The sequence below is a fragment of the Chiloscyllium plagiosum genome, unplaced genomic scaffold (assembly GCF_037043375.1).
Source record: "Chiloscyllium plagiosum isolate Xiang-an unplaced genomic scaffold, Cpla_swu_hap1 HiC_scaffold_36, whole genome shotgun sequence".
In the NCBI taxonomy this organism is placed as follows: domain Eukaryota; kingdom Metazoa; phylum Chordata; class Chondrichthyes; order Orectolobiformes; family Hemiscylliidae; genus Chiloscyllium; species Chiloscyllium plagiosum.
In genome coordinates, this window is record NW_028270174.1 from 65149222 (window position 1) to 65161514 (window position 12293).

Sequence of the window (12293 nt, forward strand, 5' to 3'; positions counted from 1 at the left end):
ACTGAATCCCCATTTCATCCATCAGGATGATGCAGCCAGCCTCACCATGCACCGAAATTTTACACGTTTGGAAGCTGTAAAATGATTGGATTCAAACAAACCCAATAATGATTTACTCTTCCTCAGCTGCACAAGGAAAGAGACCTGGAAAGTGAATTGCACAGTGTCGTCCTGTCGTCCTGGATGAGTGGTTACGGCAATGGAATTGAAATTCATATGGCTTTCACCATGCAGCCTCGAATCCGAGTGATGGAGATGGAGAAATGCCAATAATTGCGAAGGGAAATTGCTCCCTGACTTCGACTGGAAGAGTCAGCTTAAAAACAAAAATGGGCAAAGTTGGCATGGTGGAAATCTGCAACCCAGTGCCTGTCAGGGTGCAGCAAGCAGAAATTTCTAGAGAGATTTGAGACGCATTGAGGTGTACACTTCTACCACCAACTGCGTTTGAAGCTGTGAGCCAACTGTTGGAAAATGAGACGAGAACAGTCAGGGACTTGTGTTCGACTGGTGCAAACTTGTTCAGCTGAAGTGCATTTTCTGTGCTGCAAAAATCTTTGACATGCTGCGGTGAGGTGGTCGGAGAAACTGGCGGATGTGAAGCAGGTTAAACTGGTCTCATCCTGACATCTCTCCTGCTCTCGGGGGATTTGTCTGTCTGTCCACCTGTGTGGATGAAAATGAGGATGATTTCCTCAGGGGGATTACCATACAGTGTGACCACGTCAAAGTTCAGTCCTATGATTGTGTCATTTAAAGCACAGGGAGTATCTCATTGAAATTTACCCTGGAAACATCAGAACATGTAAGGTTAAGTACCTCATGCTGGAAACTGGGACTAGAGGAGATGAATATCCGGTCTCCTGCACTGCAGATAGGCGGAAACGCCTTTTCCACGCTGGAAGAATGGAAGAAAGAATTGATGTGCAGCTAAAATGATCACAAATGAAAAAGTAAAAGGGGATTCATTATGGAAACATACAGCGCCAGATTTCAATTTCCCCGGAAGTCTAGTGGTAAGGATTCAGTACTCTTACTGCTGTGGCAATGGGAGATTTCCTCTGACCAGTTATCATGTTGACAGCCTTCCCAAAGCAGGGAATGTTGTATGGTGCTGGCAATTGATGGCGTTTTGTCACAAACAGTATTCAGACTGAGATCAAACACAAGAAGCATGCTGAGCCATCACTTTCCCGATATTGGAACAACAACATGGCTTTTACAATAAGTTTATGCAATGAACTTTCAATGTACGGAACATTTCAGAGCATTTGACACCATATTCGCCTGGTTATTACCAGATGCTTTAACTGACAAAGCCACATACGGTGTTCTTCAAATCCATATGTGCATTTAATTAACTATTTGATCACAGTAACTCAGACTTCCTTGCAGTAATAAAGCTGCCCGATGAGAATATATATCAACCTGCGCTTATGCAGGAAAGAACAGTTCACAGCTGGTCTTCCTTCACTGAAAATGCACCGAAAGAGGAAATCTCTTCTTGTTTTGCTTTCAAACTATTGACTTCCCCTCTGTAATCTGACAGGATAAAGGGGATGCGTTCATTCTCTCGGGGCCGATAAAACGCGTGAATATGTACAGATGGAATCTCATACCAAAAGATCAGGGTAATTGTGGTGAATTTACCAGGAGTGGTGTGTGAGTCGGTGTTAACAGTGGGTAGTAAGGGCTAACCCATTAGCACTGACATTGAGCCTTGCACCAACAGCACCTCACTCACTTCTTGCCTCACGTCTGCCAGTCATCATTGACTTTCAGTTTATCCGACTCCCCCTTCGAAACTTCTCACTTGTTCCCGAATACCTTCGGGTTTCCACTTCGAAATTGCAGCCGTTTGAAACGAATTTCTGGACTATGAACGTCACTCTTTGGGATCAGCTTCACTGCCCATCCATAATTACTCCAGAGCTTGAGATAGTAAGTTACTATACAGAATCGTGGAAGTACTCAGCTCAGAGATGCATCCATGATGTTGCTAGGGAGGGAGTTCCGAGAATTAAAACAAACGACATTGAAGGAACAGTGAGATAGTTTCAGCTGAGAAAGGCATGATTCTTAGAGGGGATTTGCGGTGACAGGTGTCTCGTGTATCTGCCGCTATGATCCTTCCAATTGGATGCAATCAATCACTGGATTGATTCTGGCAGATCCGCGTCTGTGCTCTGTGTGGAAGCAGGAAATAGTTTTCATTCAGATAAACCAAACGAAGAGAAATAAATCTTTATTTCCTGAATGCGAATTGGATCCAGGTCTGTGCGATTCAAACTCAGACTCTGAAGCAGGGACTCCACTGATGCTGACAATAATCCTTGACCTGACCTGTCCAAACTTTTGTGCCTATTTTCTTTCTCTCCACATTTTGAAGCACCAGTCCTTGCCGTGAGTGGTGAAGGAGCTAACTACTCCCTCGCAGAAAAACAATTGGGACCAGAGACCCATATATCTGTCCCACAGCGGGTATTGCTTTGCTCCGAACAGACCGGGTTTGCTGTGTGGGACTGAAACTGTGTTCGATCACACACAGACGCGATGTAACAGCTGCCAGCAGATGTGGAGAAGGTTGGGGCGGATTCAGACCCACTCTGGGAAATAGACTGGATCCGGAATTCAGGGGAGCTTAGTATCACAGACGGAAGGCTGGAGAATTGGGTTGGGAAAGTTATCAGCCATGATCGAATTTTCGGCAGACTAGATGGGCTGAAAGTTCTAACTGTCCACCGGTGCCTTCTGGTCCCTGGCCATCCGGAATCTAAGGAAATAGAAACAGAGTTTTTTTTTCAGTTCGAAGTCCTCCGGTCATAACTGGGTGAGGTGAGAGATGGAACACGTCTGATGTAAGTTTAGAGTCTGGGAAATGTTTGGAGACGAAGTAATAAAAGAGGATCTGAGTATAAAGTTGGAAGTCAGGAGATATTTAATATAAAGGAAGGGTACGTAAGGCAGAGGGAGATGGACATGGAGAAAGAAGTGTCACTGGTCTTGATGTCTTAACTCTATTTTCCTTTCCAAGCTTCTACCAGACCTGCTGAGATTTTCCCGTAATTTCTTTTGTTGGTACTGAAACAGAAGATGGGAGTGAGTTCCTGGATCAACCAGCTCTCTGCTCTGTGGGCGTTTGAATTCCCCGTTCGACCAGATCACATCTCAGCCACACGAAAACCTCACTATCCTGCTCCACTCCACTCCTGTTACTGACAATAAACTGTTCATTACGTAAACCCACGTGCACGCAACAGCATCATTTTCCGAGTGAATTGGGAAAAGTTTAGGGAGAGTTCCATTCGGTTTCATTCAGAGCATTCCAAATCACTTACTTTTGTTTCAGCATCCTTTGACATAGAGCCGTCACTGCCATCCCCCGAGCATGTGGCCATTCGCATTCCACGTCTCTGGACACTTTGGTTGGTGTATGGTTGGAATGGAACCTCACGTTTTGAAAGGGACATTGTTTATCGTACATTGGTCTGAATTGATAAACGTGACTCTGGCACCTCCGGTACAGTGGAAACAATTTTCACTCAGAAACCAACACATGATCAAAAACAGTGGTAACAATGTGTCAACAAAATCTGCAACAGCGACCGAATGCGCCCTTGTGTGGGGTTGCAACATTGCAAATTGAATGGAGAGCTGTGAACCTATTAACAGGTAAAAGTGTCGCTACATGAAACTGCATCTGCCAAGACTTCTCCACTCACTCATACTATCGATATCTGTTTGCAAACTTTCCACATCCTTATCATAATATGCTCGCCCACCTATTGTGTATCGGCAGCATTACAAGTCATTCGGTCGGATAAAACATTAAATCCGATAATTGACCAATCTGGATTTCACGAAATATATATTTCCAACTTGAAAACTGCTCATTAATATCGATTCGGTGATTTATGTTAAATAGACAATGGACAGACAATGCTGCTTTATTACCCAACACCGAGACTGCTTTCTTGTGCAACGGACTTTTATATAGCCCCTTATTGATTACTTGCTAAAATTCAAATGAACTTTACTGAGCATCGTCCTTCACCAAGTCTGCAGGTCATGCTACCAAAGAAATCTGTCAGATTGTCATCGTGTGATTTTCCTTTCAAAAAATATATTGACTCAGTTTGACTGCCATCATCTCTTCTAAACTTTCTGTTTTTCTTAATTTGCAGTGGTGTTTCACATTTTCGAAATGACAACAAGGACATTAAAGCAGATGGAAGCAATTTAACCCATCAAGTCAGCGACAAGTTTCAATGAGCTCATGGCTGATTTGGTTAATCCTCAAATCGCCTTTCGGCCTCATCTCTGTGGCCCGAGATTGCCGAAGTGACCAAATATCTATCTTTCTCAGGCTTGCATGTATGCAGCCTTGACAACCCTCTGTTGCAAACAACTTCACAGATTTGCTACTCTCTGAAAGAGAAAACGTCGTCTACATCAAGTAATACATAATTGACCCCTTCCGGTGTGATGAGCTCTTCTGGTGCCACATTATCCCAGGTGTATATCAGAGCAGACAAATCCCTCAAGGTCGGTCTGCACTGTGCAGTGCCAGCTCTGAATATTTGCAGCATTGTCTTTTTTGACTTTTGAATGAACAAATAGACCTGAATCGTCTTCAAAAACACTTCATTGGCTATAATTTCGCTGGCAGTGTAGTGCGCTAGAAAGTCGAGTGCTTGATCACAAATATATCACTCTCAAAATGTTATCTCTGTTTCTCTTCCCACGGTTACCGCTACACCCGTCGGTTTTGTTCAGTATTCTGTGAATTTACTGTGTACAAGTGCTGCATTTCATTAAATTCCTTCAATCACAGTCCTCTGGACACTGACCCTGTTCAGTGATAATACTTCCTCCTGCTCGTCAATACTTCCTCCCACCGCTCCCTCCCCCATCAAGATAAACAGCTGCAGGGTATCTTCAGTTAACTCTCTTGGCTCCAAAGAAAACCTCGGGAATCTCTCCAAATGCCAGGAAATCTCGACCCTGGACATGGTGCAAGGCAGAGGAGCGTCAAAGAGATTTTGGGAAAATATTATCAATTGGGAGGTGGAAAAAATGTTAAAGAGCAAACCATATAACCCAGTCTCCAACATTGTGAATCTTCAGAAACTCTGTGAGAAGTGAAATCCAAGGAGAATGAAGACGGGTGAACTGCCAGAATGAGCAGAGACAATCAAGACTACTTCCCCTTCTTTAAGAGGACAGGACATTAAAATTGATGTTCTCGGGACATGAACTGATCTGAGACATTGCAATAATTCTCGTTCCCCTACATGACAAATACAAACCTCATCTAGATTCCGGAACAATGAAAAAACTCGGGACCACACAAGGGACTAGGAGGCTCGAAGGGAGATGGTCCCAGTTGGAGGAGAGTTGGTGCTCAGTGACATGGGAATGTCTGTCGTAGATGGGATAAGACTGTTCCCATGCCTCCATAATGAATTTTCCAGACTTTATTTTGGAAAAATAAAACTGATAAGATGACACATCTCCGTCTGGGAAGGACAGACTGAAGTACGTCACAGCTGCATTAAATGTTCGAGCAAGGTTTTAGGTTGGAAGTTTCAGCGTATTAGACCGTTAAATGAAAGGCTGGTGGTTCAAGACCTCCAAAGGCGACAGCGATCGTTGTTGTTAAAGCATCTGTTTGCTCTGCTGCAGGGTTTCTTGTTTCTAATGGGGGCAGGAAAATGTTCCTCAAACGGAAAATTTCCGTGTGAAGAACCACAAAGACCTTTCTGCAATGGTTTCAAGGTTAATGTAATGAACTGTGGACTCTGGGAATCTGAAACAAAATCAGAAACTGCTGACAAAACTATCTGGTTTGGCAATACCTGTGGGAGATTATTGAATTCTGATGAAGTTGTTAAATATTGTCCACGATTCTGTCTGCATAGATGCAGACCTGCTGAGTTTTGTCGTGGAAAAAGGATAGAGAATCACCAGGAGACGTCGAGAGTTCTTCAAGAAGTCGGTCTGTTATTTGCAAACGAAAAACCATGACACCGAGAAAGCAGATTCTCGAATGCTCTCAAACTTCATTGTCCATGGCTTTTTACATATTTTTTCCCGTGCTTTGTTTGCTTATCAGCATGTCTAAATATATTAATCAAAGTACCTCACACTCGCTACACAATAAACCAGTGATGTTAGTTCCCATCATCTCTTTAATTGTTCATTCTACTTCACGTCATTCTCATGTGACGGTAAGATATTTAATGTCAGCTTTCGCAACAGTGGTTTTTCATTGCGTTCAACACAGCGGCACAGTGGTTAACACTGCTGCCTCATAGCGCCAAAGACCGGGTTCAATTCCCCCCTCAGGCGACTGACGGTGAGCAGTTTGCACATTCTTCCCCCTGTCTGCCAGGCTTCCCTCTAACAGTCCAAAGATCTACAGATCAGGTGAATTGACCCTGCTACATTGCCCGTAATGTGAGGTAAATGTATGGGTGGGTGGCGGGTCGGTGTGGACTTGTTGGGCCGAAGGGACTGTTTCCACACTGTAATGTAATCTAATCTAATTCCAGACCCTACTTCATATTTTCCCGATGTCCCGATGTCAAGAAGTATACGAAATAAGGTAGGTGAACTTGCAGCGTGGGTTGGTACCTGGGACTTCGATGTTGTGGCTATTACGGAGACATGGCTAGAACAGGGACAGGATTGGCTGTTGCAGGTTCCTGGATTTAAATGTTTTAGTAGGGTCAGAGGTGGGGGTAAAAGAGGGGGAGGTGTGGCATTGCTTGTCAAAGATAGTATTACAGTGATGGAAAGGACGATGGATGAGGACTTGCCATCTGAGGTAGTTTGGGCTGAGGTTAGGAATAGGAAAGGTGAGGTCACCCTGTTAGGAGTCTTTTACAGGCCTCCTAATAGTCCTAGAATCATTGAAGAAAGGATAGGGAAGGTGATTCAGGAGATGAGTGACAGTAATATGGTGGTTGTTATGGGGGACTTTAACTTTCCTGATATTGATTGGGAAAGCTATAGCTCAAGTTCGTTAGATGGGTCAGTGTTTGTTCAATGTGTGCAGGAGAGTTTCCTGACACAATATGTAGACAGGCCAACAAGAGGTGAGGCCATACTGGATTTGGTTCTGGGTAATGAACCAGGCCAGGTGTTAGAATTAGAGGTAGGTGAGCACTTTGGGGATAGTGACCATAATTCGGTGATTTTTACTCTCGTGATGGAGAGCGATAAGTGTGTACTACAGGGCAAGAGTTATAGCTGGGGTCAGGGAAATTATGATGCGGTGAGGCATGACCTAGGATGTGTGGCTTGGAAAAGTAGACTCCAAGGCAAGAGTGTAAATGATATGTGGAGCTTGTTCAAGGAGCAACTATTGAGTGTCCTTGATAATTATGTACCTGTCAGGCAGGGAGGAAAGGGTCGTGCGAGGGAGCCGTGGTTTAATAAGGAATTGGAATCCCTTGTTAAATGGAAGAGGGCGGCCTATCTCAAGATGAGACGTGAAGGTTCAATTGGGGCGATTGAGAGTTATAGGGTAGCCAGGAAGGACCTGAAGAGAGAGCTAAGAGCAGCAAGGAGGGGACATGAAAGGTCCTTAGTCGGTAGGATTAGGGAAAACCCTAAGGCTTTCTATAGGTATGTTAGGAATAAAAGAATGACTAGGGTAGGAATAGGTCCAGTCAAGGATAGTAGTGGGAAGTTGCGTGTGAAGGCGGAAGAGATTGGGGAGACACTGAATGAATACTTTTCTTCAGTATTTACTCAGGAACAGGGCATTGTCGTCGATGTGAATACTGAGTCACAAATAAGTAGAATGGATGGCTTTGAGGTATGTAGAGAAGAGGTGTTGGAAATCCTGGAAAAGGTGAAAATAGATAAGTCCCCTGGGTCTGATGGCATTTATCCTAGGATTCTCTGGGAAGCAAGGGAGGAGATTGCAGAGCCATTGGCCTTGATTTTTATGTCCTCTTTGTCTACAGGAGTAGTGCCAGAAGACTGGAGGATAGCAAATGTGGTTCCCTTGTTCAAAAAGGGGAGTAGGGATAACCCTAGTAACTATAGGCCGGTGAGTCTCACTTCTGTTGTGGGCAAAGTCTTAGAGAGAATTGTAAGAGATAGGATTTATGCACATCTGGATAGGAATAATGTGATCAAGGATAGTCAGCATGGTTTTGTGAAGGGCAGGTCGTGCCTCACAAACCTTATTGAATTCTTTGAAAAGGTGACGAAGGAGGTTGATGAGGGGAAAGCGGTAGATGTGGTATATATGGATTTTACTAAGGCGTTTGATAAGGTTCCCCATGGTAGGCTACTGCAGAAAATACGGAGATATGGCATTGAGGGTGAGTTGGAGGTTTGGATTAGGAATTGGCTGGATGGAAGAAGACAGAGGGTAGTAGTTGATGGCAAAGTTTCTTTATGGAGTGCCGTCACTAGCGGTGTTCCGCAAGGATCTGTTTTGGGACCATTGCTGTTTGTCATTTTTATAAATGACCTGGAAGAGGGGTTAGAAGGTTGGGTGAGCAAGTTTGCGGATGATACGAAAGTCGGAGGAGTTGTTGACAGTGAGGAAGGATGTGGCAGGTTACAGCAGGATATAGAGAAGTTGCAGAGCTGGGCAGAAAGGTGGCAAATGGAATTCAATGTAGCTAAGTGTGAGGTGATTCACTTGGGAAGAATAACAAAAAGATGGGGTACTGGGCTAATGGTCGGATACTTGGTAGTGTGGATGAGCAGAGGGATCTTGGTGTCCATGTACACAGATCTCTGAAAGTTGCCACCCAGGTAAATAGTGCGGTGAGGAAGGCATATGGCGTACTGGCTTTTATTGGTAGAGGAATTGAGTTCCGGAGTCCTGAGGTCATGATGCAGTTGTATAAGACTCTGGTGCGGCCGCATCTGGAATATTGTGTGCAGTTTTGGTCGCCATACTATAGGAAGGATGTGGAGGCACTTGAACGGGTGCAGAGGAGGTTTACCAGGATGTTGCCTGGTATGGAAGGAAGATCGTATGAGGAAAGACTGAGACACTTGGGGCTGTTTTCATTAGAGAAAAGAAGGTTTAGGGGTGACTTGATTGAGGTGTACAAGATGATTAGGGGGTTATATAGGGTTGACAGTGTGAACCTTTTCCCGCGTATGGAGTCGGGTATTACAAGGGGGCATAGCTTTAAATTAAGGGGGGTAGATATAGGACTGAAGTTAGGGGTAGGTTCTTCACTCAGCGAGTCGTAAGTTCATGGAATGCCCTGCCAGTAGCAGTGGTGGACTCTCCCTCTTTATGGGTATTTAAGCGGGCATTGGATAGCTATATGGAGGATAGTGGGTTAGTATAGGTTAGGTGGGCTTGGATCGGCGCAACATCGAGGGCCAAAGGGCCTGTACTGCGCTGTATTCTTCTATGTTCTATGTTCTATAATTAGTTATTTATTGTCAATAATCTCAATCAGCCTGACTCTATTAACTATTAATTAGATATTTAATGTCATGTCCCAAATATTTATGTTCCCAATCGAGTCATAATGATACTTAACAGGAAGCCTAACTTTACTAACTGTAATCTAATCTCACCATCGAGAACTTTCAGTGTCAACCTTTCTTTGCTAATTGGTGTGAGAGAATTCCACTATTCTTATCTCATCTTGCATTCTACAGACCCCTTGCAAAAGATCGCCAGTGGGATTCATGCTTTAAGCCTTCCCTTGCTTTCATGCTTTAAACATTCCCTTACTTTCACGTCCTTTATTTTCCATAATAACATTTTGTCATTCTGAACAATGGCAGTCATTCCTGGCACTGGATTCACTGACGGTGAAGGGTCAGTGATCAGAGCGGACTGTCCCTGTAGTTCTGCTCCGAACTCTCCACCTCCCGCTCTGTTAGTAACCTCTAAGTCTCCTGGGAAATGCATTGTTCCCAATTTTGCCGGTATCCAGACCTTTAACCTTGGCTGAGCAATGTTCTGAGGAATACCATTCCCAAATGTCGCATGTCCGAGGTAATAACAATTAATAACGATATCTGTGTATCCTCCACTAATCTGTGAAAATCATTGTTGCGGACTGTAGGAACATTTATTGTCCGAAATTGAGGAGGTTTTGAACCAGATCAAACTCCAATGAGTTAAGAAGATGGTCTAGATCCCTTTTTCTTTTCTCCTGAAGGCAAATGTACGGCAATGAAATTCAATTGGTGAAACTTCCAAGCTTGAACCGAAACACAATTGACTTCGCACTATCGTTGTCACACAAACAAGAAACAAAGTGTGGACTAACCCAACTCTATTGGAAAACTTAACGAAATGAAACATCATTTAACTACGAAACAGCCAATGTTCGAAGAGAGTAACATTGCATAAACCACAAGAATCTCGTCTCCTGCTACTGGAATGATATTGTGAAACTTGAACGGATTAGGAAAAGGTATAATGTGATGTTTGTAATTCTTAAGCTTCCAAATGGTTTTGAGGGGCGAACGTATTTTAACTTTGAAGAAATTTGACGCATTTAAACCTCCTTCCCGTCCACAATAGAAGCTGTTGGATCTTTTCCGAATTTCCAGTGGCTTCTGTAATTATTTAAGGTTTCTGACGACAGCAATTTCTCACTTTTCGAACAAAACAAAACGAATCTTATGTTGCGAACAATATTCAAATAAGCAATGGGCAGCAGAGAGGAAAGCTTTCGAGCAACACTGCCCGGATTGTCATGGCAATTAACAGGAACTGTCGCCGTGAAAACCCTAAAGTAACCTGACAAATCCGTTTCGCCACAGAATGCAACGTTGGTGCTCAAGACTTTTCCTTGCAAAACCACAAGCAACGCCACAACACTGCGATGGCCGGGAATCGAACCCGGTCAACTGCTTGGAAGGCAGCTATGCTCGCCACTGCAGCACCACCGCGCCAAAAGATCCGTTGTCCCTTTTCCCAAACACACATAACATGGCCGTGATAGTCACCAATTGAACTGGGGCTGAAAGCAAAACAAGAAATTGTTTGTAAAACGTCAACAGGTCGAAAACACCAGAATAAGAAGCCTTCAGCCCTTAAGAACAATCACTGGATCCAAAAGGTTCACTCCCCACAAATGCTGCCGGACCTGCTGAGTTTCCAGACTGTAATGTAATCTAATCTAATCTTTCCCAACAATTTTTGTGCTGTCTCTCAGATCTGCAACATCTGCAGTTCTTTGTCAGATAGAAAACAAACGTTGACCCATTGAAGGGGATATTTGATCAGGTGATAGTCCACTTCATCCACAGAGAGAGATGGGATGGAGCATAAGATCATAAAATTCTTACAGTGTAGAAACAGGCTTTTCGGCTCATCATGCATCCCACCAAGTCTCACCCTCTACGCTATTCTTGTAACCCTGCATTTCTCATGGCTAACCATATAACCAACACTCACCTGGACACTATTGACTATTGAGCGTTGCAAATCCACCCTAACCTGCGCATGTTTGGACTGTGCGAGGAAACTGGAGCACCCGGAGGAAACTCACGCAGACACAGGGAGAATGTGCAAACTCCACACAGACAGTCTTCAATCAGACAGGGATCTGGGTAATTGGAGAGTTTTCCAGAGGGAGTGCAGACTGGTTTGTGAATGATGGGCCGAAAGCCTGATCTCAATGCTGTAAAGGCTCTACAGTAACATGATTCCCTACATCCAGCATTCAACACAGTTTGCATTTTGTTTTAATCCGTCCTGTTATTGACATTATTCTGTGTGAAATGTATAGAGAGAGGTTGTTTGCGCATTAACACAGATCTGTGTTTTTATGGGTCAGGAACAACATACAAAACAGCAACTGGTGGAGGGAGAATTGAATTCCCCCTCCGAATCTGCCGAGGACATGCAGGACCTGGAACCTCTCTATCACCACTCACTCACCACCTGACGCCTGGAGAAAGAACTCCTGATCTTTCTCCTCAGGAACCTCCAACCCCAACAATTTGCCTGATTTGCCCCTCCGACCACCTTATCCCAGTTTCATCCTGCCAGCTCGGCGGAACCATCAACATGGCCTGTCCTACCTGCCAATCTTCCTTCCCACCTATCCGCTCAACCGTAGTCTCCGACCAATCACCTGTACCCCCAACTCCATCCATCAATCGTGCTCTCCGATCCATTCTCCCCAGCCCCACTCCCTCCCACGATGGACACTCCCAGCCTCATTCCCGATGACGGTGTTTTGCCAAAAATGTCGACTCTCCTGCTCCTCGGATGCTACCTGAACTGCTGTGCTTTTCCTGCATTACTCTAATCTTGACATTGATCTCCAGCATCTGCA

The 12293-nt window shown here is 44.3% G+C and overlaps 1 non-coding gene across 1 annotated transcript; it reads right to left on the reverse strand.

Moving 5' to 3' along the window:
• Positions 1 to 10828: 10828 nt before the first annotated feature.
• On the reverse strand, positions 10829 to 10899 carry trnag-ucc (transfer RNA glycine (anticodon UCC)). The gene has a single exon. It is a non-coding gene; the product is annotated as a tRNA-Gly (tRNA).
• Positions 10900 to 12293: the final 1394 nt, after the last annotated feature.